Source organism: Rhodnius prolixus, unplaced genomic scaffold (genome assembly GCF_049639745.1).
Source record: "Rhodnius prolixus isolate KJV_2025 unplaced genomic scaffold, Rpr scaffold_5, whole genome shotgun sequence".
In the NCBI taxonomy this organism is placed as follows: domain Eukaryota; kingdom Metazoa; phylum Arthropoda; class Insecta; order Hemiptera; family Reduviidae; genus Rhodnius; species Rhodnius prolixus.
Window position 1 is genome coordinate 13,268,655 of NW_027411624.1, and position 27,201 is coordinate 13,295,855.

At 33.1% G+C, this 27,201-nt stretch overlaps 1 protein-coding gene across 9 annotated transcripts in view; it reads left to right on the forward strand.

The window, feature by feature from the left end:
- The first annotated feature begins 8,721 nt into the window (after nt 1–8,721).
- Nucleotides 8,722–27,201, forward strand: part of Eph (Eph receptor tyrosine kinase) — a 675,653-nt gene continuing 657,173 nt past the window's right edge. For all 9 annotated transcript variants that reach the window (XR_012461180.1, XM_074137247.1, XM_074137254.1 and 6 more), the window contains exon 1: nt 8,722–9,156. The gene's annotated coding sequence lies outside the window, so the exon portion shown is untranslated. The remainder of the gene's footprint in view (nt 9,157–27,201) is intronic.

Genomic DNA, 27,201 nt, shown 5'->3' on the forward strand with positions numbered 1-27,201 from the left:
ATGTATGGAAGGTAAAACTGGCTTTCACACGATAATTTGTATCGGTTCATGTTCATGAAATCTTATCCGTTGACAATAACTAATTCTTCTACCGCCATCCAGCTGATGAAGAGGAGATGTACCACATAATTCTCTTGTTATTAATTTTACTGGTAGGGGAGCGAAATTATTCTTTCACTTTGGGCTAGGAACTTGGCCTTGTTCTATTCAACCCTAAGTTAAACGAATAACAAAGGATATTTTGGGCTAGTGGTTTGATTTAACCTCCTAGCTGAACAGAGAGATAGTTTGAGGATATGGTGTCAATATTTATCACTTTCTCTCATAATTAAATTTCTTTGTAACTAAATTGTAGATTTTTTAAATAGTAATACGTGTTCATATTCAAGAAACTCAAGAGTACATAGTTTACTGGTAGGCGCCGCGGTAGCCGAGTGTTTAGAGGCGAGACCTGTAAAGCTACTATGCATGGTGGTACTGGGTTCGATTCCCGGTCTTAGGCCTTGGATTTTCTGAAAAACTAGGCCATTATTTTACTTAGTTTACGCCTAACGTTTTTTCTAACATTAAAAGAAAAACCAGCTACAAGTGGAATTCGAATTTTGGTTCTACCGCTTACAAAAATCTGCACGACACAACCCTCTGCTTTGTTATGGTTTCCCTTAATATCCAGTCTTTCTGCCGAACACTTCTTCCTCTAGTGGCACCAACGAGCCTTGCAGTTCCTCAGCCTTCAACAGAAGATTGTGCTTTCAGTCTTCTTTGCCATTGTTCTTTTTCAATCTTTCCCAAATTTTCTTCTTCATCCAGGAGCTATTTTAAAACAGGGCCTTTCCTGCTGCAGTCTCTTTCCTACAGGATGCCTTTTACCCCGCGGTTGCCATCCAAAGTGTAGAATTCCTAACCAACGTCTTGATGTAACAAGATTTATCTTGTGATATTAGTATTAGTAAGAATTAAAGATGGTTTAAGTTAAGTTTATTGATTTAAGATGGTTCAAGTTAAGAGCAAAAGTAAAGTAAAGTAATTGCCTATTTTTACAGGCAGGCTTTACGTCCACCTACCAATTAGGTGTCTTGGACGGAGGCCACCAGTAAACATTATTGTAAATTTCTTTTATTAACCATTAAATCCAAGGCCTAAGACCGGGGGAATCGAACCCAGTCCACAATACATATTAGCTTTACATGTCTCGCCTCTAACCGGTCGGCTACCGTGACGCCTAGTTTAGAGAAACTTTTGTGTTATAACCTGGAGAATTTGGAGATTAGTTTTAGATCAGATTTTTCCACAATTTATTTTTGAAAATTGTTACTTTTCATTGAACTTAATTAAAAATTTACTCAACTATTATTTAGAACCAAGTTTCAAAAAATATAAACTAATTACCAGTAATAGTTGAAATTCTTTTTTTATTTCATAATTCTGCAACTAAAGATATTAGACTCATGTCCCGGCATTTCCGACACCGATTTTTGTTGGTTCAAGGGAGAAAAATAAATAAATAATTTAGCTGTAAATGAGCTTTATTCGGGCCATTTTTCTCGGTGTTTCTTCATCGTAGAGTAACAAATTGGTGAGTTGGATTCATCATTCACTGATGCTGAATGTAAAAAAAAGAAAAATGTTTATTCACTCTTAGCACATTAACCCAACTACCGTTGTCCAAACCAGCGTCTCTTTACTGTGAGTTATCCTCAAGTTCTGTTTTTCTTCCTGATCCGTGTCGGGTTTTCATAACCATACAAAAAGCTTCTAGACTAAGGATCATCCAATTATCGAGAGACCTTAGACTTTCTTGACGTACATTTTGTTTGGAGCGTAAGCCGGCACTTATTCGGCTCTTAATCTCGAGGTGTCACTCCATTAACTGAATATTAGTGAATTAAGTTCATTTTATAAGTACAATAACTGTACTTAATTTTATTTTTTATCCAATTATTGAAGCATCCAATGTTCTGTAAAATTCTTTGGACAGTTCGACGATGCTGGTTGTGAGGCATTGTATAAAGGGCGCAAATAATCGATTTGAGAGAGAAAGATAGAAGTAAGTTAGGGTTATGAAGAGGGTTAGTTTCTTAAAACTTGCAAAATTAATAATATAACATCGATTCAAGGAAGAACAATATTCCTAGTTTATTAGTTTGTTTGTTAACAATTAGTTGAAATTAATCTAGTTTTCCTCTAGATAAGCTATTATCGTTAATGTCTTTAAATCAATCATTATATTTTTTACATTATATCGTAACAAATTGATGGGTTAATCATACATTCCTGAATGTAAAACCAAAAAGTGCACATTCAATCATGCACTTCCAGCGAAATTGTGCATTAACCCAGCTAAAGATCAGTTATCAGGTCTTAAGATCTGTTATTTCCGATTAAATCTTTTAATATTTTACTGAATGGAAACCATCAACTAAGAACATGAGGTGAAAGTTAAAAAATTCTATTTCATCAGCTTCAAAGATTGGTTTAATAATCTCTGTCATGCATTTTTTATAAATAATAACTCTTACTAGAGAAGTAATAATAAAATTATATAGGTGCATTATATAGTTAAGAACTATGTAATCTGATTATATGGTAGATATATATACATGTATATGTGTCATCAAGTGAATCAAACATGGGTAATTTGTATGTTGTATAAATGTAAAACATATAATTGGCGGTGATGACGTAGTTTTCTGTGGTCTTTTGAACATATATTTCTTATTTTATTTTAATTTTTTATTATTTAATGAATGGTTTTAATTTTGTTAATATAATCAACAGTTTGTATTTCTGTGGGAAATATCTCTTTTTTTATCCTGCCTTAACCTGTATATTTATAATTTACAAGGTCTTTTAGAAATATGATTGGTGCGTGCCCATTTAAAAACATTAATTGAATTAGATCAAAAGTTATTCCCATGACAAGTATAGCTTTTGCTATACGAGGGTCGTTTGAAAAGTCCGTGCAAAGTCAGAGAGATAGCACCACTGGCGCGTATCGAGGTTATGTTTAGTTAGTAGCATCTCTTGGAAGAACACACACCAAGTTTCAGCCAGATCGGTCTATTTCTTTGTGTTTGGCATTCGTTTGAATCGAGGAAGTCGAGTGATTTTCAAAAATGGACGAAAAAGAATTTCGTGTGTTGATTAAACACTACTTTATGAAAGGCAAAACGCCTCAGGAGACTAAAGAGAAGCTTGATAAACATTACGGTGACTCTGCACCTTCGATTAGAACAGTTTATAAGTGGTTTCAAAATTTTCGGAGTGGCCATATGGGCACAAGTGACGCTGAACGTTCTGGACGCCCTGTTGAGGTTACTACTCCAGAAATCATTGATAAAATCCATGATATGGTGATGGATGACAGAAGAGTGAAGGTGCGTGAGATTGCTAGTGCTATGGGCATCTCAAATGAACGGGTACATAATATTTTGCATCAACATTTGGACATGACAAAGCTATCCACAAGATGGGCGCCGCGATTGCTCACGCTTGACCAAAAACGAAATCGTGTGTAGTGTTTGCAAGGATGGTTTGCAGCTGTTCCAGAAGAATCCGCAGGACTTTAAGCGTCGTTTCGTCACTGTGGATGAAACATGGATACATCACTACACTCCTGAGACCAAAAAAAAAAACTAAACAATGGGGTACCAAGGGGGAATCTGCGCCAAAAAAGGCGAAGACCGTTCCTTCGGCCGGAAAGATTATGGCGACTGTCTTTTGGGATTCGCAAGGAATAATCCTCATCGACTATCTGGAAAAGGGTAAAAACTATTACTTGGCGGGAAAAAGATTTTATTCAAACGAGGAGGTGATTGCAGAAACGAATGGCTATTTTTCAGACTTGGACAAATCCTATTATTCGGAAGGGATCAACAAACTAGAGCAGCGTTGGACGAAGTGTATAAGCCTAAAAGGAGACTATGTTGAAAAATAAAAAAGGTTTACCCCAAAAAATTAAGTAGTTTTTATTTTTTCAAACGACCCTCGTATGCTTAAGATTTAAAGTTTCGTTGATACTCTTTCTTTGCAATTTAGTTAAAAAAAGATTGACTTGATTTGATAATCTAAATCGTCTGTAAAGTACCTCATTAAATAGCAAACTCTGTAATGGCTTGTCTGAAATGAGTATAGTAACGTAACTATGGTAACGAGTAAAAGATGTTTTAGTTTATTAAATACTGAATAGAAAATCTTCTAAGTACAAAAATAAAGGTGAAAAGTTACGCCCACGTTTCGTTTTGGGCTCACCTTTTTTATCAACTGCAGAATTCATGCCGGCTGGAAGACGCCTTTGGCCTTACCGAACTGTCGCCCAATCAAAAACTGATCAAAAAACTACCACGTCTAAGTTAAACATTCTCGTTTATAATAGATTCTCTAGCTTTTACTCCTTCTACAACTATCTCACTCACTCATTCACTATCGAAAAAGGCACGTGATTGGGTGGAAAACCGGTCCCACAACTGATTACAGGGCTTCTTAAGATACATTGGGAAGTTAAGGCAATCTTTGCCCGCTTCTTGGCTACGTCTATCAAGGTCGTACAAAACCTATCACGTCATACTTTGTAGTATAATAGACGAAGTTTATAAGATCTTTTTTAACTGTTTGATAAGATACAGAAAACGTTTCTATCTCATTCAGAAAGAAACATACAAATGTTAGATCAGTTATGCAATCTGTCAGTAGCATCTTCCCATTCCTGCTGTTTATAATCATTAAGTCCAAAGAATATTTTATCGCGTCATTTGGAAACGTCACGTCACGTCATTTTATTTATTCACTCCTTTATTTTGCTACGACAACTTTATTGTGACAATAAATTTGAAGAGACTAGAAAATAAATAGAAAATAAAAACACACGGCCATCTCTTACAACTGTTGTTCTCAAGCTTAAAAAATCAAACTTAAATTGTCTTTAAAAGTTTAAGTTACGTATACTTAAATTATCAGCATTTTAGTAGAAATTCAAATACCGTCTCTCTTCGTAGTAACCTTAATCAAACTTTTTGGGTAACAGTTTCAATTAAAAGTTGTAAATTTATGTATTTGTAATAAGCATGTGTTTAAATTAAATCAACAGAGCCGTTTACTAGAAAACAAATCTCCTTCATGTGCTTAAATTTTGAAGGATTATTTGTTTTATTTTTTGTATGTTTGTTTGTAATTAATAATTTAATTTCAAAGAGGGAAGTTTAAAATTAAAAATTAAATTAAACATTAAAAAACTAAAAAGACATAAAATTGTTTAAAAAATAAAAATAAATAATACAAAGCTTAAAATCTTGTGAAACGCAGAACCAGTATTTAATTTCACGCAGTCATTTTGAGGCTAGCTCCTTCATTGGAAAAATAATTATGTACCTATAAAATATTTATTGATACGATAAATATTTTTCTCATTTTTATCATAATTCTTTTTTAAAAAACCAAAGAAGAATCAAAAAATAAAAAGAAACTTTTAAAAAACCATGTTCTGTTCCACCATTTTTGTGTAGGGATTCCGATTTACAGAATTAAACCAGTTTCCGAATTTGGATGTTTAGAAGAATATTTGTGTTGCGGAAGTGCGGATCTTCGCTGCGGAATAGGGGTCGTAGGATTTCGCTAAACAATCCAATCCCTACAATACAACATCTTTCGTACAATGTTTCCTTATACAACCAATAAAACGCTACATAATGATCTGTCCACACTTTTCGTGTCCGATTCGTTAAAATTCCGCCATCATCACAACAAGAATCCGTAACTCCTTTTCTGATCCTCTTGCAATCCTCTTGCAAAATAGTTTTTCAAGCTTAACCTTACCTCATACACCCTTTATACCATTCAAACGTCAGTGTGCTCGTGATTATCTACTCAAATTACGCCATGAAGTGATACCAACGGGTATCTTCTTCAAAGATATTCATGCCATTTTATTCTAGTTTCACATTTGCTTGTTCTAGATTTGACAGGTGCAAATAAATACATGGATAATTAACACACACACACACACAAAAGTATTGTTTTCTGCTATATGCATTTATTTATTTTTGAATTTTAAAATGATCTGGCTTAACAACCCAAAAGAGTTAAATGACTTGAATTTCGCCTCACTAACCTTCCTCGTTTCACTTTATAAAGGGATATTTTTTTTTTATTTATTTATTTGTAAAGATACACAAGCGCTAGACACGCTATAAAGTAACAATGACAATAACTGACATCGAACTAACTAATTGAGGGGAGAAGTTACCCAGCGATAACACTCTTTAAGACGTCTCCAGGATTAGCTACTCTCCTCAGAAGTGTGAAAATCGCGAGGCCACAGGCGTTTTAATCGCCTAGGAGGATAATCTAGAAGGTGATGAGAGGATAAATGGCGGACGAGAGGATTGAGAGTGCAAGTTCTGATGAAAACTTTTATAACGAGTTCGAGCAACCTGACCTACAAACGGAATTTCCAGGTCTTTGTGGATGGTTAGATTTGAAACGTAAAATGGAGCGTTATCGATAGTGCGGAGAATTTTAGGCTGAAGCGATTGAATTCGTTGAAGGTTGGAGCGTTTCATTGAACCCCACAGATTAATCTAGGTGGGTTTTAGTATAGAATTTGTAAATCAGTCGTTTGTTATTAAGTGAAAGTTTTGAACGTTGGTCTAGTAATCTTTTAAGTAGTCGATAGCGTCTGTTAACTTCAATTCGTTTAAGTCGTGTGTGCGGGTTCCAAGTCCAGTCTTTTGGTCTAAATACAGTCCCAAGATAACGGGACAACATTGGCAGGAGGAATTGGAATTGAGTCATAGAAGATCGGAGTAAGAGTGATGCGGCGGAGAGTAAAAGTAATGTTTTGAGATTTTGTTTCATTTAACAAGATTTGAACCATTCCTCAAGAGAAAAGAGATGAGTTTGAAGGTTTCTGTGTGAAGTTACCGGATCAATGTGAGGAGAAAGTATAGCTGTGTCATCTGCGTAAGTTAGAAGGACAGTTTCAGGATGGATTGGTATGTCTGCTGTGTATATAACATATAGGATAGGTCCTAAGATGCTTCCTTGAGGAACACCCGCTTCAATACGACGTTTAGCTGAATACAATGTCCCGATTTAAATTTGAAAATAACGATCTGACAAATAGGACTTCGAGATGAGGAAGTGAATGAACGGAAGTATGTCCTTGAGTTTCCAGAGCAAGCCCGGGTGCCAAACCCGATCGAAGGCTTGCTTCTCATCGAGAAATACACAAAAAAGGGAAAAATAGAATTATCTTTTAGTTTGCAAGGGCCCGATTTTGAACTTATACTAAACCAACAATTCACACAATAATTGCGGGTCTGCATAACTAACATATTAGATTTGTAACATTTACAGCGTCAATTGATGATTTTAATTCTTTTAATATTCAGTGACCTCTTAGTCAATTCTTTTCTCTTATAAAAATTTAGATTGTTCTTTGTTTAAAAAAATAATTCATCTGAATTAAGTTTTGTCAAAATTCTGTCCACATGAGTGAAAATTCAGGAAACGGTGCAGAATAATTTAGGTATTGTTTTTTTATAATAAATAATTTTTTGAGTGTGTTGTTTTTAAAGGTGCTCAACATCTAAGGTCCTTTGCACCTGACAATGTTGCTGAATGACACTATACTAGCTCATTCTAAACTAACAATCATTCTACTTAAAAACACTCATGCATATAAATACAGTCATCCAAATAAATACAGTCACACACATTAAATCTAGCTAAAATTCATTTTCTCGTTCACTCACTCTAAATTTACTTATACAGTGGTACCTCGGTTCTCGACCACAATTCGTTCCGGAAGTGCGGTCGAGAACCGAAACAATTTATCCCATAAGAAATAAATGTAAACTATGTCAGTTTATTTCGTTTCTAAGCCCCAGAAATATGCCGTTTTACTGGCCTAATTTTTTGTATTTTATGTAAAAACATGTATCTAAACAAGAAATACGAGATCTAAAAGTGTAAATATAAAAAACAACTCGGCTCATCTCGGTGGTGTTCGAGTTCCAAATGTTTGTTCGGGTTTCAGGACGTTTTCTCGAATTTCTTGGTCGACTACCGAGTCAAGTCGTTCGAAAACTGAGGTACCACAGTACTAATTGCAATTCGTGATGGAGTACTTTATATTGTTCGCATTACATTAATAACCTAATCTAAGATATAAAACTTACTTTACATACTTAAATAATTATTTCCACCACATTCATACGACCAATCCCGACACAGACCCACACTCCAGAATATAGTGGTTACTGTGGCTCCTGAAATAAGCGAATACATATTTTGTAATGCCCAATAATCTCAAGTGCGCCACGAATATTTGAGATAGATTGATTGGTTTCCTTTAATATGTTTTATTTTAAATTGCCTCGCTAATTCTAGAAAATTCCAAGTTCTAGGGTTGCTATTTCTTAGGCATCTACTAGAGAACCTATTCTGAATTATTATCAAAAACGCCTTACTGAAATTTTATTGTACTTTAAACAAAATTTAAAACCACCAAAAAAAATCTTATAAACAGAAAAAATAAATAAATAAATAAAAAAGATAGGAAATAAATATACATACATTATATAGGCTTTAAATATATATTGAAAGAGAAGCCAGCCTGAATTCAAGAGGGGTAGAAGCGCTGCGGTTTTCATGATAGATTACGTCACGGCAGGAGCCGGTGGCTCCCCACTATAACCCCCTGGCAATGGTCCCTTCAGTCTGTCTCCGACCAGCTAGCTTACCAGTGTGCGCGCACTCTATCTGTGTTTTTAAAAAGCTCCGGCCTTATTTTTTATTTCTTATCATTGAATTAAATACAATAAAAGGGAAAAAAATTAATTATATATCTAAAAAAAAGTAAATTAAAATATCGTTAAAATACAAAAAAGAATATCTAGTGAATTTAACTTCCGGTTTATTATTTTAATTTTGATCTTTTTAGTTATTTTTAATTTTTTTTTAAATTGTGTTATCAACGTTTACTATTAAACAAGAAGTAAAATTAGTGAACAATTTTAGCTTATATTATTTTTTGGTTTTAAAAATTTTTTAAATACAGTTTTATAAAATTTGAACTAGTGTATGTACAGTTTGGAAACAAGTGTTTTGTGTTTTAAGTGGCAGGTGCGAAAATTTGGATTTTCTATAGAAATTAAGGTGAGTTTAATTAGAATTGGGGGAAATCTGATATAAACACTAAATATTTTATTATTATTATTTTTTTATTTTTAATCATTAAAAGACGCACCAACACCTGAGGTGCCCGCGGAGCTTTTTTTTCAGTGCACTTCCGGCCTCTGGACAGTGTTCTCTCGTTACCAGATTACACTGTCCATCACCGGTCACCGGTCCAGTGAGCTGTATAAGAAGCTTTCTAGAAAGAGAAAAATCTCATTGGCCAGCAGCTGGATTCGAACCCGGGACTACCGCGTGGGAATCCAATACGCTAATAGCATAGCTAATCCTTTCCCTTCACGCTAAATAGATAATAAAGTTTAATTGTAATGTGATAAAATTTAGGTGAATTTATAAAATTTGTTTTTTTCTTCGTTGAAAATAGATTTTCTTTTCACGAACACAACTTCTGACTTATCAAATTCATTATTTTATGTATTTCTTTTTTTTAAAGGGTTTTCGCGATTTTTTTTTTTTATAGAATGTTATCAAGACTTTTTTGTAATTTTGTTGAAGATAAGTTAATCAATAAGTTACTGTTAATTACGAAAAAATAACCTATTCACGGTCCACTAATTTTGTTTAATCACAAGAAAATATTGAAAACCATCACCATAATACACTCTCTCAGTCAATCTCTCGTTTCCTCTCTATTGGCTCATTTTTCGTTTAAAATGGCAGTAAAAAATAATAATTAATAAACCATAGCAATGGAATCCTGCCTTAAAATGAAATTCTAAACAACTAACACGAGTTGTATTTATTTATTTAACGTAATGAAAATATTATTGTTAACACTTTAAGTACTGTACACTTTTCATGCCACCAAAAAATCTACTCGCTAAGTATTAGAAAAAAACATTTAGATATTATTTAGATAAGTTAACGTTTCTTTAAAAAAAACAACGGAATATTACGTCCGGTAACTTTTGTTAAATCTGTACCAATGTTCAAAAAAACGTTTGTTATTTATTAATTTTAGAAGATTGATCCCTTATTAATATCCAGAATCCCATTATTTTAAACTGTTCTTAGTCTAAATTACCCATAAATCTTCAAAGATACTTGTATTTTTTTGTCTTTATTATTTTAAACAATAATTATAATTCTTAATCTGGCTGGCTGAAACAATTTCATATAAGTCCGCTTTTATTAGAACTTTATTCATCATTTATTATTTTCAAAAGCTATGGACCTTTGAAAGAGCTTCTAAATAATTTATACCGGATATTTGATATTTAATGATGTACGTAATAGATTTTCTCCATCTTTTTCTGTTTGTATTATTTTATATTATTTATTTAGTAGAATGATGCTCCTATTAAAATCGTTGGACTTGGATACAAGCAAGGCGGAACGTTATTCTATATTTATATGCGTGTACAGATAATTATTATGAATAAATTAGCATTTATTATTTATTTTTTTATTTCTGGAGCTGAGATTATAAATGCTTTTTTTTTTTTATCTTAGGTTTTCTTAGTTTTTTACTTAAATTGACTCGAAAAATATTGCTGGAAATTAATCAGATTAGGTGGTTCTTTTTTCTCGCATTTTATTAGGAAAATATTTTCATACAGTCGGAAAAATTCGTGAGGCAATTTTCTTTATACTTTAAATTTTATAGCAAAATTTATTATTATTACTTTTTTGTTTATTTATTTTAAGATACTTTCCACATTGTCCTTGCAGTGGTTAAAAATTATAGTACCACACCTTGAATTAAAATGGCCCACTTTTATAGGGAAGCTGAGTAACTCAATTGCCATAATTGATCAATTTTCTGTATGTAAACAAAAACAAAATTGAACTTAAATATTCCTAAATAAATTACTAATTTGTATTAATGTATATATAGTGTCAAATATGGAAAAAAGAAAAAAAATCCATAAATATCTTGGCCCTTATTCTCGTACAACTAAAGTTGAATATCCAGAACACGCACACTTCTGGTTTATATAGAGTTTCATAGATTTTCTGACATTTTATCCAGAAGTTTCTCATCACATAATTTACCCAGAATTCTATTTTAAAATCAATGTAGTGGACAAAATAATATATATACGAGGGTCGTTTGAAAAGTCCGTGCAAAAATAAAAACTACTTAATTTTTGGGGGTAAACCTTTTTTATTTTTCAACATAGTCTCCTTTTAGGCTTATACACTTCGTCCAACGCTGCTCTAGTTTGTTTTTCCCTTCCGAATAATAGGATTTGTCCAAGTCTAAAAAATAGCCATTCGTTTCTGCAATCACCTCCTCGTTTGAATAAAATCTTTTTCCCGCCAGCCATTTCTTCATATTGAGGAACAAATAGTAGTCCGAGGGAGCCAAGTCTGGATAATAGGGGGGATGTGAAACGAGTTGGAACCCTATTTCCATTAATTTTGCGACCACAACTGCTGAGGTGTGAGCTGGTGAGTTGTCGTGATGGAAAAGGACTTTTTTGTGGGCCAATCGTGGGCGTTTTTCTTGCAGCTCGGTTTTCAAACGGTCCAATAACGATGAATAATATGCACCTGTAATAGTTTTACCCTTTTCCAGATAGTCGATGAGGATTATTCCTTGCGAATCCCAAAAGACAGTCGCCATAATCTTTCCGGCCGAAGGAACGGTCATCGCCTTTTTTGGCGCAGATTCCCCCTTGGTATCCCATTGTTTAGATTGTTCTTTGGTCTCAGGAGTGTAGTGATGTATCCATGTTTCATCCACAGTGGCGAAACGACGCTTAAAGTCCTGCGGATTCTTCTGGAACAGCTGCAAACCGTCCTTGCAACACTTCACACGATTTCGTTTTTGGTCAAGCGTGAGCAATCGCGGCTCCAATCTTGCGGATAGCTATGTCATGTCCAAATGTTGATGCAAAATATTATGTACCCGTTCATTCGAGATGCCCACAGCACTAGCGATCTCACGCACCTTCACTCTTCTGTTATCCATCACCATATCATGGATTTTATCAATGATTTCTGGAGTAGTAACCTCAACAGGGCGTCCAGTACGTTCAGCGTCACTTGTGCCCATATGGCCACTCCGAAAATTTTGAAACCACTTATAAACTGTTCTAATCGAAGGTGCAGAGTCACCATAATGTTTATCAAGCTTCTCTTTAGTCTCCTGAGGCGTTTTGCCTTTCATAAAGTAGTGTTTAATCAACACACGAAATTCTTTTTCGTCCATTTTTTGAAAATCACTCGACTTCCACGATTCAAATGAATGCCAAACACAAAGAAATAGACCGATCTGGCTGAAACCTGGTGTGTGTTCTTCCAAGAGATGCTACTAACTAAACATAACCTCGATACGCGCCAGTAGTGCTGTCTCTCTGACTTTGCACGGACTTTTCAAACGACCCTCGTATATACGTTTTTGAAAACTATTTTTATATTGTTTTTCCTAAAATTAGGATTAAATCCTTACAAAGATTTTCTCAAAATCTGGAATTGAAACTTAAAAATACCGTCCTGAGGTGTTACATAAAATTAATCGGATTTAAAGATGTTGATTAAAAATCTATAAATCTGTGAAAATAAATCATAATTTCAATTTACAATTTACTTGTAATAAACTAAAAAAACGTAGTTTTATTAAATTTCCAATTTTATTGGGCGAAAACTGTCAATTATAAATTGTATTTTGCAATAACACAAAGCCTTTGAAAAAAATACAACTGAAAATCTCTCCTTGCAATAAAATTGTCAACATTTCCACGAAATGAAATTCAATTTACTTTTTTATATAGGTAGGTATCTATAGAGGCAATTCCAAATTGATAAAAGTAATTCTTACAATTTTTTAGATTGTCTACATGAAAACGTATATATTTTATTCGAAACAGAAGTACATAATTTTATGTTCATTATTATTGGTTAGTCCAGAAATTTTCTTAATTTTTTTGTGAACTTCACGCAATATTCACCGCTAAAAATAAATTAATAATATCACCTCCAGCTTCTGTAATCCAGATTTATAAGGCTCTCAATTTTGTTTTTCTTCATTAATAAATTATTGAGATAGACGAATTTGATTTGGAACTAAGACGCGCAATTAATAACTTATGTATTTATTAATAAAGTATTATTTATACTAAAATACTTTCTATAATATAATAACTCCTACATGTAGTAAGTATCCATCTACTAAATAAATAATTAGATTTGAGAGGGGGGACAGAAATTGATTTTCAACCAATAATAAGCTATTTAAAAACATCAGAGAAAATGGAAAAACTGTTTACATTATATTAATAATTTCTGCACATTTTGTAAGAAATAATATTCTAGCTAAGAACGTTTTTTAATCCAAATCTAAGGAATATTTTATGGATATCTTTTCTATTGAATTTCAACTAATATGGATTGAATATTCTACTAAAATGGATTTTTTGTGTGTGTGTGTGTGTTTTAAATTACACACTAGAAAATTAGTTGAAATTTTGTCTTTCCCAAAGGTGAAAATTAATAATTAATAGGTTTCTCATGGAAAGAATTATTACCGTCTAGTTTTTTATTATACTTTGCCATTTATTAGATAACTTCTTATCGTGTCTTTTACTTATTAAACTTCTAGTCGATGAAATAATAAAAAATTTCTGAAGTCCCGTGTGATTATACAGGGTGAACCAGTAAGTATTGTCCATAGGCCTACTTGTGTATAGTACATCTAAAGTGGAGTTCAATGACGTATTGGCCAACTTCATATTTTCCATTGTTCTTGAGTGACGTCACTTTTAATTTTTTTTTCTAAAATCATTACTTTTTTGCAATAAAAATGTTATTACGCAGAAAGTTTTAGTCCGATTTCGATTCTGGTGACACGGTTAGAAAGACAGACAAATTTTCTAAAAATTGATACCATTTCGAAGCATAAGTTATTCTCCAAACGGCCTCAATCTTCTTCTGAATACTGGAAAAATAAAAGTAATCGACATTTTGAAGAAAACTCATTAGGCCTTTATGTGATCATTATCCGACCTAGGTGCTGGCACTTTTTATAAAAGTTTCCTTGTTTAATGGGCTTTCAAACGGTATATCATTTTCCAGGATTCCATTTATCTTTGTATGAGCAATTAGTTTGTTCAATTTGTAAAAGTGCAATTTGTAACCTTTGACTTCCTTATTTTAAGACAATCTACTTTAAAATTGACTACTGATCCATCTAAAAGAGTTTCCAATGACTTAAACAACTTGATAAACTAACACTGTTGAGTGCTTGTGAACACGTTTTCTTGTAAAACAAACGTAATTTCTCTTACGAAGATAAAAAGGAATCCTGGAAAATGATATACCGTTTGAAAGCCCATTAAACAAGGAAACTTTTATAAAAAGTGCCAGCACCTAGGTCGGATAATGATCACATAAAGGCCTAAAGAGTTTTCTTAAAAATGTCGATTACTTTTATTTTTCCAGCATCCGGAGGAAGATTGAGGCCGTTTGGAGAATAACTTATGCTTTGAAATGGTATCAATTTTTAGAAAATTTATCTGTCTTTCTAACCGTGTCATCAGAATCGAATTCGGACTAAAACTTTCTGCGTAATAACATTTTTATTGCAAAAAAGTAATGATTTTAGAAAAAAAAATTAAAAGTGACGTCACTCAAGAACAATGGAAAATATGAAGTTGGCCAATACGTCATTGAAGTCCACTTTAGATGTACTATACACAAGTAGGCCTATGGACAATACTTACTGGTTCACCCTGTATTTGCTTTGGGAAAGTTTGTCTTCAATTTTACAATTATATTTCTCAACTTCTTAATTTTTTCTTTAAAAAAAAGCGAACTCTGCTGCTATTTTGTAAAAAAAAAACTATTCATACTGAGTTTGTACTGAACTAGCAAAATATGTTTTTTCATGAGCTTGGCATGCGCGTAGTCTACCTCATGAAAAAACAAAAAAAAACACATAAATCCATACTCAGATCCATTTTAGCTTCGAAATTTTAGATTTACTTTCACAATTTTCAAGTTTTTCGTAATTTTAATGATTTTTTTTAAACAATGCTGAAGTTTTTATTTTTATTCTAAACATTTATTTGTTTGGTGGAACTTTAAATTTTCGAAATTTAACACTATTAGAACATTCCTTTTGTATTTTTGTAACACAGTGGCTGGCCGTAATCATACAACTCTTCCTTTAGTTCAGTCCAAGATATCTAAGAAATCTCAGAATCTGGGAAAGATCTAGGTAGGTTATATGCTCGACCAAGAACTTGGTAACTTCGCTCGCTATACATTTTTTTCCCTTTTTTCGGAAAATGGCATTGCAATTAGTTAAATGTATGGCAAGTATCCTCTATCTTTCCACAGATTCTGCAAAATCCATCTTTTATACCCAGCTTCTATCGCCTGATCCCCCCCCAATGGCACAGTAACATTCTGCCTTGCAAGAAAAAAATTGGTCAACTCTCCAGGCATGCTTGAATATTCACTACCCAAGTTTTGCCTGAACGCTTACTAGATTCTATTACGATGGCTCCCCCAAAATCAAAGAGAACCAAGGTCTCTCCGGGAGAAATCTAGGAAGATTGTACAGGTATCAATCTAGCTAATCTCTCATGAATTTCTCCACGAAAAGCCCACTTATTGATATACCTAAATTAGGTGTTATACCTAGTTTGTAATTGAAATAAACACGAACGTGAAAATGTGTAAATGATTTTACTCTCGTGAGTTACAAAATTTATTTATTCTTTTTAGAATAAGAAAATATATGAGATTCGTTGTATCTCGAGATATGGTTTATATATATTATTAATATTTCTTTATAAAATTTCAGTAACCATGCTTTTACATAGCACATAGCACTTAGCCATCGTATTGGAACGTACAATTTATAGCTCGCGTAGCAAATTATATATGTGTACATCTCTTGTACAAGACTTTGTTCTAATATTTCTTTAAAAACAGGTAGGAGGAATGCAAGAGTGGATTACACGGAGAGGGGTGAAGTGGAACAGAATCCGCAATTTTCTACTTTATCTTAAAGTATAGATTGAAAATTATACTTTTGGAGCCGTGAAATTTTTAGATACCCCGTTAGAACTGTACCGACTTCTTTTTTGGTGCTGTTACTTGCACATTTTTATTATTGCTATAAATATTATTGGAATTAAAGCTGCTATGGAATTTTTATTGTATTTGACGGTTATTTAGGATGGTGCAATTGGCTCCATTAGGTAATCAAAATGGAACTATCTATATCTTTTACTATTACATCATTATCAGATATTTTGGATTCCTTTTTATTTAATATTCCATTTTTCTTTCTTTTATATATATACCTCCTAGAAAGGAAGCATTGCAATTTTCTTATTTTTTTCTTCTCGGAAAAACGTGGTTTTCTGAGGGTGAAAAAGTTGTTTTGATGATAGGAAAATTACCTGTTGAATTAACTAATTTATGTGTAATGTCAAATTAAGTTGCCGGAAAACTGATAACAATATTGAATGCTAATATTATGCCTAGAATTAGGCTACAGTGTCTTATCCCAAAAATGCTCACATAATCCTGCTTTAGATTGGTTTGGACTTTTTGGTTAAGGAGAAGAACTATTATTTAGAATATGAATAGATTAGAGCCTGGACCTTTCGACTGTGTAAGAGATTAGAGCCTAAGTTAGTGCATCTTTAGGTTTATTCTAGACTCTTCTTGGTTCTTGGTTATGGTCTTTATTTTAGTGCTGGATTTCTTGTGTGTAGTTGTTTTTCGTATCGCCCTCTATTTTCGAATAAAGACTTGGCGTATCGTAGGATCTGGATCTTATTCACAGAAAAAAATGATTACCAATGTCTAAAAGAAATATCGACTTCTTCAATAGCGATCTTTATAAAAAGAATTAGACCCAGACATCAAAAAAATTAATTTTTATTGGCATGTCTATAATTTACAACAAACAAAGATTGAATAAAAGACAAGGACGACCTTTGAAGAAGATGCACAGTAGTATCCATTCCATGGCATTGGTGTAAATGAAGATGATCACTGAAGGCAACTGGCGCTTCAATCGCCAGAAAGTAGGAGTTGTGGAATCTTTGATACCACAATTTTGTCAGGGCTCGGTTTTATTGGTGACATAATAAGCATTGGTGATTTCACGAAGGATTGAATTCAGTGAAGGTTGAAATGCTTACTGGAACCGTACACCTCTAATCCGCTGCCAATTTTTGTGCAATGCAAGTTTGTTTTGTAAATGTAAGTTTAGATCGTTCGCCAAGTAGTCTTAAATGCATGCAAAATCGTTGTGTTAGTCTCCCATTCTTTTCAGTCTGCTGTGAGGATTCCCAAGTTAATGTTCTGTCTATATGTTACCACAAGGTAGCATATGCTGTCAGAAAGCAATGTATTCTTGGATTAAACACTAGGACAAGTAGAATATCGAGAGCCCACATTTTTGTTCATCAACTCTTATCTTCTATTTGTTGCTCCCCTTTTTCTATTAAGGACAGTTGTTCTTGAAGACATCTAGAGGCCGAAGTGTGTTTTGCGATGAGAAAAGAGTATAATTTATGTATTTATTGCTTAAAGAATACAAAGTTCTCCAGCAAGGAGTTGTCACCAAATACAAGTATACATACAAGAGAAATAATATACAAGTATAGAGTATAATCAACAAAAATGTCGAAGAGGTTTTGGCGCTAAAGTAACCAATTAAATCTCATTTTCTTCAAAAATAGTTTGTCAGTTTTGTACAATATATTATTATAATTGAAACTCCTATTTACTCAAACAAATAATTAAGAAAATTTTTCATCTATTACAAATCATAAAATATTCTTCAGAAATCCGTACAGAAACCATTATATATTTCATTATTTTTAAGTATTTCTCTTGCTGCTGTGCTAATACTAAATATTTAGTATACTTATATAAGCGAAATCTTGTCAACAATTAACCAAGCTTGAATAGAGAAATGCAAATTGCATATAATTAAAAAATAATACATTATTTGTTATTAATTATATTTTTATATGTTAATTATTAGCTTAAAGAAAAAAATTAAAAAGACAAAAAAAATATAAATCAATAAAACAAGAAAAATAATTGATCAAGATATTATTAAAACTAACACTACATAAATATGAAAGATATAAAAGAGAAAAACAAAAAGTGAATTTGCATAAAAGTGAGTTAATTTTGTTTTTTTAATTAAATATAAATCATTAATTAAAATTATATACGTTAGAATATAATTAAATAGCCATAACTAGTTACCTATTCAAGGTGATAAAATTTATTAGATGTAATAAAGTAGTTTGGACGGATTTGATTTATTTAATTTTTTTTTCCTGTAGATCTATATCTTAATATTAATTTATTTATTCGATTAGTTTGGGTAAAAATAAATACAAGAATTGATTTGGAATAAATATTTGTTTGATTTAATAAAGGGAGGCGCGAGTCTTTTTGTTTTCCAATTTTTGTAGGCATTTCTTTATTATTTGAACGTTTTTCCAAATGTTGCCCAAAGTGGTTGCTATAAGTTTAAAGAATTGCTTATGTGTTTTTCCTTTTTGGGTTTTCCACAGTCTTACCTTTTTGGAAGACCAGCCAGTGCTTCTAGGTTCTTTGTGTCGCTGTCTACCTCTTTTGTTTCGTGCTTCGTCGAAATCCATCCGTATTACGTAGAGTCCGAAACAGCTGGCTGTACTTTGAAGCTGTGATTCTTATTATGGCTTTACGAATAGTTTCTCTTACTGGTACTTCTCCCTTAGCTTTCTCAGATATCTGACCTCTAGTTTGCTTTTGTCTTTCTTGAGTAAATGTCCAGGACTCCGATGAGTATATAAGTATGGAGGAGAAATATCCACCTATAGAACACAGCTTCTTACTCTTTGACACTTCTCTCTTCTTGAGGAAGCCCTTTCTGATCCTCGCTAAACATCCTACCTGATGGATACCAAGTGCTACTACTACAACAGTAAGTCTGTCATCCACCTAAACCCAGCCTTTTCATTCTCTTATCCAATCGCAATAGGCGGTCCTCAAGGTCCTATCCTGTTCATCACTTACATCTCCCCAAATCTCCTCATGTTAGTCTTGCTTTGTATGTTGATGACGTAGCTTTATACACGTCATCTTAGAGAATGGACACCATCACCAACAGACTTACTCTTGTAATAGACTAACTAAATACTGCACTAAATAGAAAATTTAAATAAACCATGAAAAGACTAACGCCATATTCTTTACTAAACGCAGACTGTTTCTTAAACCTTCATATTAGACATAACTAGACTCTGATCCAGTGGTCTACCCACGTTAAGTACCTAGGCCTAACTTTGGACAAGAAACTGACTTTCACTGCACACGTTCAGGACAAAGTAAACTCAGTCAAACTGGACTAGTAAACCTATTATTTCCTCTACTCTCACATGACGCCAAAATGACTGTGACCAACAAACTCCTCCTCTACAAAGTAGCCATTAGGCCGATGTTGCTCTACGCTTGCTCCACCTGAAGCCCTGACTTGTAGCAGTGACATCAAGGTACTCCAGGACAATACAGAACAAATTTCTTAGACTTGTGACTGATTCTCTGTACACTCCTTTATCCAAAATCGTCCCCTGAAACTTCTTTGCATCCTAGACTGTCCATCCTAATCCGCTCTGCCGTAACATAGCCTCCTACAGATCCATCTATTCCCTACAGGCACAAAAGGCTAAAACACATCTTTCTCTAACTTTCTCCTCTAGCCGCAGGTTTTCCTTTCTTATCCCCTGCATTCTCTATCCTTCACATCTTAAAGATTCCTTTAAACTACTATTTATCTACCATCCTTACTGCTGGCATTCTTTCCTTACTATTGCTACGCAGTTAAAAATAAAGTTAAAAGAGTAAATATCGAAGTTACAAGAATGAAAGTCTGGAAGCAGTTCCTTACTTCATACTAAGATCTTGAAATATGGTAAAATGGTAGGGTAATTAAAATTGGTGCAGAATGCAAAAATAATTGTTGTAAGAATCAAGATCTTAGTAATCTTAACTTCAGTAAATCATAAATAAATATAAGTTTTTTTTGTATTTTAGTTGATTTCATCTAGAGAAAAAAATCGGTACTATAAATCATAGTTCTAGCTGAAGTTCTATAAATAGGACCTACCTTAATAATATTTGTTCACTGTTCTGGTTTCTGGTTAGGTTTGTTCTGGAGATATAGCCACAGGCCAGTCTCCACCCTAGTCCAACCAGATACATGAAAATATATCTATTTTAAAGCGTTCCACAATTTCTGCAAGGAATACATTGTACTTAAAAAAGAGAAATCTTTATTATTGTTCTTTGATTTTTGATTTACATGAAATATATGTAAGCAAAAGATAATTTGTTTGTTCTGAAGTTATTTATTTGCCTTCTGTTATGCAAGAAGGGCTTTTTAGTTTCAGTTTTAACTAGTTTTCTTTTATTAAGAATACTGAAGGGCCAAAACAATTAAAACTGCTACTTCATTCCAACTGTTGCTAACTAATAAACTAGAATTTCTCGTTTATGACCGGCAATTTTTTCAAAAATGTGTGCCCAAATTCTGATTTGGCCATATTGAATTCTGTGTTAGTAGCGGTTACAAATGGTGGCTCAGGCGCGTTTATTAATTAGACAAGATCCATTGTTAGAGAGTGACAGTGTACAAGGCGTTACGTACGTACAATGGGATCCATTTACAGCCCACTAAGTGCACAATCTACCGTCTCTGTTTAGTGCAGAATAGAGAATCATTTGTGTATAAGTGGGTGAATTGTGCATTAATGCATGTGTGTGGTTGGAACAGAATTAGGTCAAGTATTTGCAGCTACTAATAGTGATCAATTATCTACACCAAATTTTAGAAATGTCTAATTTGAAACCATTTACTAGGTTTTAGAAGACAACCGTTTCTTGGGGAATTTTCTTGGAGGAATCAAAGTAGATTGACTGCCAGTGTAAATGTCTATGGTTGCAATTAAACTTCAAATTTTGGGTAGAAATTTGGTTGTTAACATTATTTTGTTAACCAATGTTGACTTCTGATGACTGGCCGCCGCATGCTAGTAAATAGAAGCTGCACCACCTGCATGGAAATAAGCGTGACTAATATCCCCCTATATACCATCGACAGAAGCAACATATGTTGACATACCTGTCACCAAAAGAAGAATTAGTGGCAGAAAAAAACGAAAACAATTTACTGACATTTGGAGCACTTAATAAACTATAATTTTGGTAGTATTCTATTGCTGAGACCACCAAAAGTGTTTTACCGTAAATGAAGGAATCCATATCGTAACAATTCTTGTACGTATTTCCATCTTAATTCACCTTCATAGACATTTACCGCCATAGACTCGTAAACATTTTTTTGTAACTCGACAATTTGATGATTTGTAAAAATGTTCTCCTCTTTACAGCAGTAAAATCATCATAATCAACCAACGGTCAATAAATACGGTTTGTGGTCATAGTTAAAACGTTTTAGTGAATAATGAAGTATTGGCAACTATTTCCTAGTCAACTAACTTCCCTCATTGAACTTTAATTAATGCTTGGTCCAGTTTGATAGGCGCCCCCCAAAACACTAACTTAGAGAACCTAACCAATGGGGCCGTTCACCAAAACTAGGCTAATATACATTCTCAACATTGAATTAACATTTTAATGAATATTTTAATTCGGGTCCTTGTGTGGTAGTTATTCAGAGAGAATTAGTGAAGGATATTGTAGATCCAACTGTTACCATTACCTAGCCTGTCCCCTATTTGCTCCTCATTGGTGGGAAAGGAAGTCACGACTCCTTAACAACGGAAGTGCCATTTTTTTTTTTTTTTGTACGTCCTTCTTCTCTGGGTTAAGACACGCTCTCCTTTAAAGAAAGGACACGCTTGCTGACCACCATGTCCTGGGTGACCGTTCATTTCCAATGGTGACGAGCGCTTGTCTTCGTGACTGCTACTAACTACTATTCTTCTTCCAAAGCTGCCGACCTGACATTTGTCAAACTGAGTTTAAGAGATTTCCTACCTGTATTATTTAATTGTCGTATTTTTATTCTGAAATTCCACGTTTAAGAGAAATCTATAAGTAAAATTGAAGAGCTTGGTGCAAAAAGGAGTTATCTACATTTTTTTTTCAGAAAATGTGTTTAGTGGCGCCCCCTATTCTATGTTCAATTCTACATCTTTTGGTGCATAAACGAGTCTTTATGCAGACTCGTTTATTATTACTTATTCTCTAACCTAGGTTAGATTTGGAGCAAAAATGAGTTTTCTACTGCAGATAACTTTCTTTTGCTCCAGAAACAGAAAAGATGACGCATTCAATTTTTTTATTAGGTTTATTTAATGTTTATATTAGGTAGATATTATTATTTTTCTTTTTTGACAGGCATAATAATATATCTAACATTCGCTTCGACAAGACACAAAATGCCACTTAAAAGCTCAAAAACAAGAAATCTGTTGACTAAAGTACTTAATATGTACTCAAGTTTTACTGAAAATTATGATTTTGGTGCATAAAAGAGGCTTATAAGCAAAATAACTTTTGCTTATAAGCAAGCTTAAAAAATGTCCTAGAAAGTTCAAATTGAGCCCTAAATGACCCCCATCACAATATATTAACTAATCCTTACAGCAGACACAACATAAGGAATACTTCTTAAAGCATAGTTAGTTTTTTGTCTCTAAAAATTTAAAAGAAACTGTAGATAACTCCTTTTTGCACCAAGCTCTGCAATTGGCAACTTTTTTATTAGAGAGCCTGGAAGGTTTCCTTTATATTTTCATCAAAAATGGATCCAGTGAGTTTTCTGAAAACCTTAGTTCCTTCCCTTGCCAAAAAATTCTTTGGCGAAAACTTCTCCGATTTCCTTTTACAACTTATTAACTTAAACGTTTTTTAAAATAATCCGAAATTTAAATAGATTTACTCGTATTAATTTGTTCTTACAACGCGTTAATAAGAATTCTCCTTGAAAAAATGTTGATCTACTTGTAAAACAATTTCAAAACTTCGGCATCATCAAAGGATTCATCTTCCTAATAACAGAAATGATTTAACTCTTTCTCTTACTGCGTTTCCTCAATATCAGGAACTTTAATTCTATTTGCGTTTTTTTTACAAATTCCAATAAGGAATAATTTTCATCCTGGAAGAAAAGTATTTTGATATTATTTCCCCAAAGATATCAACTCCTTGTTACCCCTAGAATAATTGACGCATGCGTATAGCCCAAAACTTGAATCTAATTTTCTCGTCGCTTCTCTTCCCCAAAATAGATACCTTTCTAACATCCTAATGCCCCCTAAGGGACTAATACCAAACTCCTCTCCCTCTTTAGAAAAAGGGGGCTTTTCTCCTTTGTAATTTCATTTTATTTTCTCGCCCGACGGAAACGGGAAGTAATGCGATGATATTGGTTCTTTTTTTTTTGAAATTGACTTTTTTTTGTACAGAAAATACTTATTTTGAATGCTAAAACAAATATTTGTAACGAATAGTCTCTTGTAAATAAGTATGAATGAATTAAAATTATATAAGACGTTCAATTAAGCCAGAAGCAGTTTTTTGGTTACAATTTCTAAGCATGTCTGTTTTGCTTTCGACGGTGAAGTCCGTTGTAGCTGTCCGTTCCATGAGGACCTGTGCTGGGTTTTTTATATGTAAAAAGTAGGGAATGCGAGTTGTAATTTAATGCTCGGAATGTTTAGATGCTGAAAAGGGAATCAAGGAATGGTACCCGATTGTTGGCCGTCTATTTCATATGTAAATTGTAACAATTTAGTACGTTTGCTGTAGTTTCTGCTTTGTTTTCCGGAATTAACTGCAATTTTATCACATACAGAATGAATTTATTTTCAAGATTGACCAATTATCATCGCAACAGTTTACTGAATATAAAATCAACACAGCTTTTGAAAGTTATTTTCAATCAATAATTACACAGTCTGGTCATTTTCTCAGCTTACTAACAAATATGACCCTAACTTACAATAAAATAGCTCTTACTCGTAAAAAGGAATCTATCAAACCGCTCTCCCAAAAGCGTTCTAAACCAAATTTTCTCCGAGAACAGGTTAATTCGTAATTATAGTGAACTTTTCAGTGCGGAGGACATAATTAGACCCTTCTAGAGGGTCCGATATGTTCACGTACACCTTTATATTGATGTCCTTAATGGACGGAAACTTTAAAACTCTGGTACTCATTTGTACTTCTTGGGAAGCAAAAACTACATAATTCGTAATACGAATAAAAGTTAACAGATTCAATTAAGTCAACCAGTTGATAAAATATATTTTGGAGGAGCCATTTTATAGAGAAAGAAAAATAAAGTAAACTAGAAAGAAAAATAGATTCAGTAAAGAGGTGGACCAATTTTGTTCGCGCTAGGCGCCACGGTAGCCGAGCGGTTAGAGGCGAGACCTGTAAAGTTAATATGTATTGTGGTACTGGGTTCGATTCCCCGGTCTTAGGCCTTGGATTTTATTTAATGGTTAATAAAAGAAATTTACAGTAAAGCATGTTTGCCAGTCACCTCCGTTCACGACACCTAATTTGGTAGTTGGACGTAAAGACCGCTGGAAAAAATAGGCCTTTACTTACTTATTGCCGTGCGCTCTGATTAATTTTACACAATTTTTGTTTTTATTGTTTACTTTTATCCTCACTGAAAGAGATTCAAGACCGACCAAGCACACAAATCGATCAATTCCGCAAAGTCACGAGTTTTACAACTCGAAATCGATTATCTGCGCAGGTACTGTACTTTCTCTCTTATGAGAAATAAGAGAAAGGAAAAAGAACAAATCGATTATTATTCGGTATTAAATTTCACTTTATAGTTACTAAATAATTTTATAAAATGAATTAATCTTTTGCCCCATTTTGTAACTTGCAAGTTTTACAATGCTTTCGCCAAGATTATTTAATAAGCCATTTTACCCTGATCATAATGTTGTGAGTATGAACACCGTAAGTTCATAAAATAATAATTCGAAGCTACAGTCTCCTCTTATGTTCAGCTACATCCTTATTTATCTAATCTTACTTTTTTACGCGGAAATTACATATTACATACAAAAAGATAACCCATATAAAGGGAGTTTTTCTGGATAAAAGAGATTTGATTATCCTTTAATCTACTTTAACTTGATATTTCAGTATATTTCTGTATTTCACGTTACCTGGATCGCCAATTAATAACAGTCATTTTATGTGTCCGGCTAAACTTTAAATCTAATCCATAAATCTCTTTGATATCTTTAAGAATCTTATATTTTATACAAATTTTTCGAACAATCTATAATTTATCTTACTTTTTTGATGGTAAAAATTCCAAATTTGACAAAAAAATTATCAATATAATTATTTGCAGGTAATATTCTATTGAGTATTTCTCGCCAGATATTATTTATTAAATTTTCAGGTGCCCAATGAACCGGCACAATGTTTCAGTTTAACAAATTGTTTTTATGGTTAATAATATTTTCTGTTTTTGGTTAATACTTAGTTTCAAACTAGTAGTTTTTTAGTTGTCCATTTTCTTCGAATCAGTTGCAATTTCAAGCGTTCTATTACTACGGCATCGTTTGTAGAATTGGCCATGAAATTGCGTTCACAGTTATGTATAACTGCACATTTAAAGCATTATCTTTTTGCGACCAGCTCCTTTGTTTTAAAGAAGACTAAAGGCACATTAAAAATAAATAATAAAATAATGATAATAATAAATCTGATAGTGAATGAATGAGCTTATTGGTCTGCGTAACTAGATTCCCCGCTGAATCATGGTAGTCTCTCTTTCTAGAAAACCTCTTACAGCTCACTATCCGTCGATGGAGATTGTGGTCTGCGACTAGAGAACCCAGTCCGGAGTCCAACAGTGTACTGAGAGAAAGCTCTGTATGCTAATAACTTCAGATTTTGACACAAATCCTTAAATTAACACAAAAAGAAATCTTAGACAGCGCCCAAATTTCTGCTGGAACACAAAACTTCAACTTTTTATCATTAAAGACCATTCTTGGCAGAAGAAGGTCATTACAGAACATTAGTGCAGAGTTAAGAGCAGATTATCATTGTATTGTGTGGTACTGGGTTCGATTCTCAGTCTAGGCTTTGGGCTTTATTTAATGTTTAATATGAGAACTTTGTTTGCTAGTCGCCTCCGTTCACGACACCTAATTTGATAGTTGGACGTAAAGCCTGCCTGAAAAATAGGCATTACTTTACAGATGCAGTTCAGAACTACGTAGATTTGTTTTTATCCTATTTATTGCGCAAATCTTATAATATATTCTTATTATAGAATTATTTAACAAACACATGCTAGAGAATTGTCTAGTTAAAGCATTTTTTTCTAAAAGATTATATTCCATACATTATAAATTACATCAATATTGTAAAATAATCCTTCAAAGTATCTACATATTTACGGCTTAAATAACTACACTGTTGTATAGATAACCTTGTTTAGATAATCTGTGTTTATTATAACATATTGTTAAAGTAACTAGGCCATATTGCGACAATAATATTAAAATAATTTTATGTCGTACATAAATTTATTTAAACAGGTAGGACATAAAATAGGAGACATAAAAGTGTAAAAAGGGCATTCTACTTCTTTGTGCACTTCTCCATTATTGTTACTAGAGAGTGCGACATTGTTGTACACTCTGATCTTTGTAATTTTTTGTTTGCTAATGATTCATTTTTTGTTTTCAAATTTTGAATTTTAAATTTGGTTCTGTTTCATCCATTTTTGTTGTTGTTTGACTTCGAATCTGCGTATTCACTCAATATGTTTAAAAAAAACTTCCTCAAATCTGACATCTGATAGTGTCTTCTTTTTTTCAAGATGTTGTAATATTTCCGTCAAAGTTCAATTCAAAATTTGTAGAGTGGAATTGATTTGAACACGTTTTGTTTGAACAAAACTACGATTTGTTCTATCAACACAGTTTTGTTCGTGTTGATTTGTTTTGTTCATTCGTAGATGCTGCTACCTTCTTTGAAGAAAACTAATGAATATGCTTTTAGATTGAAACCTGCTTG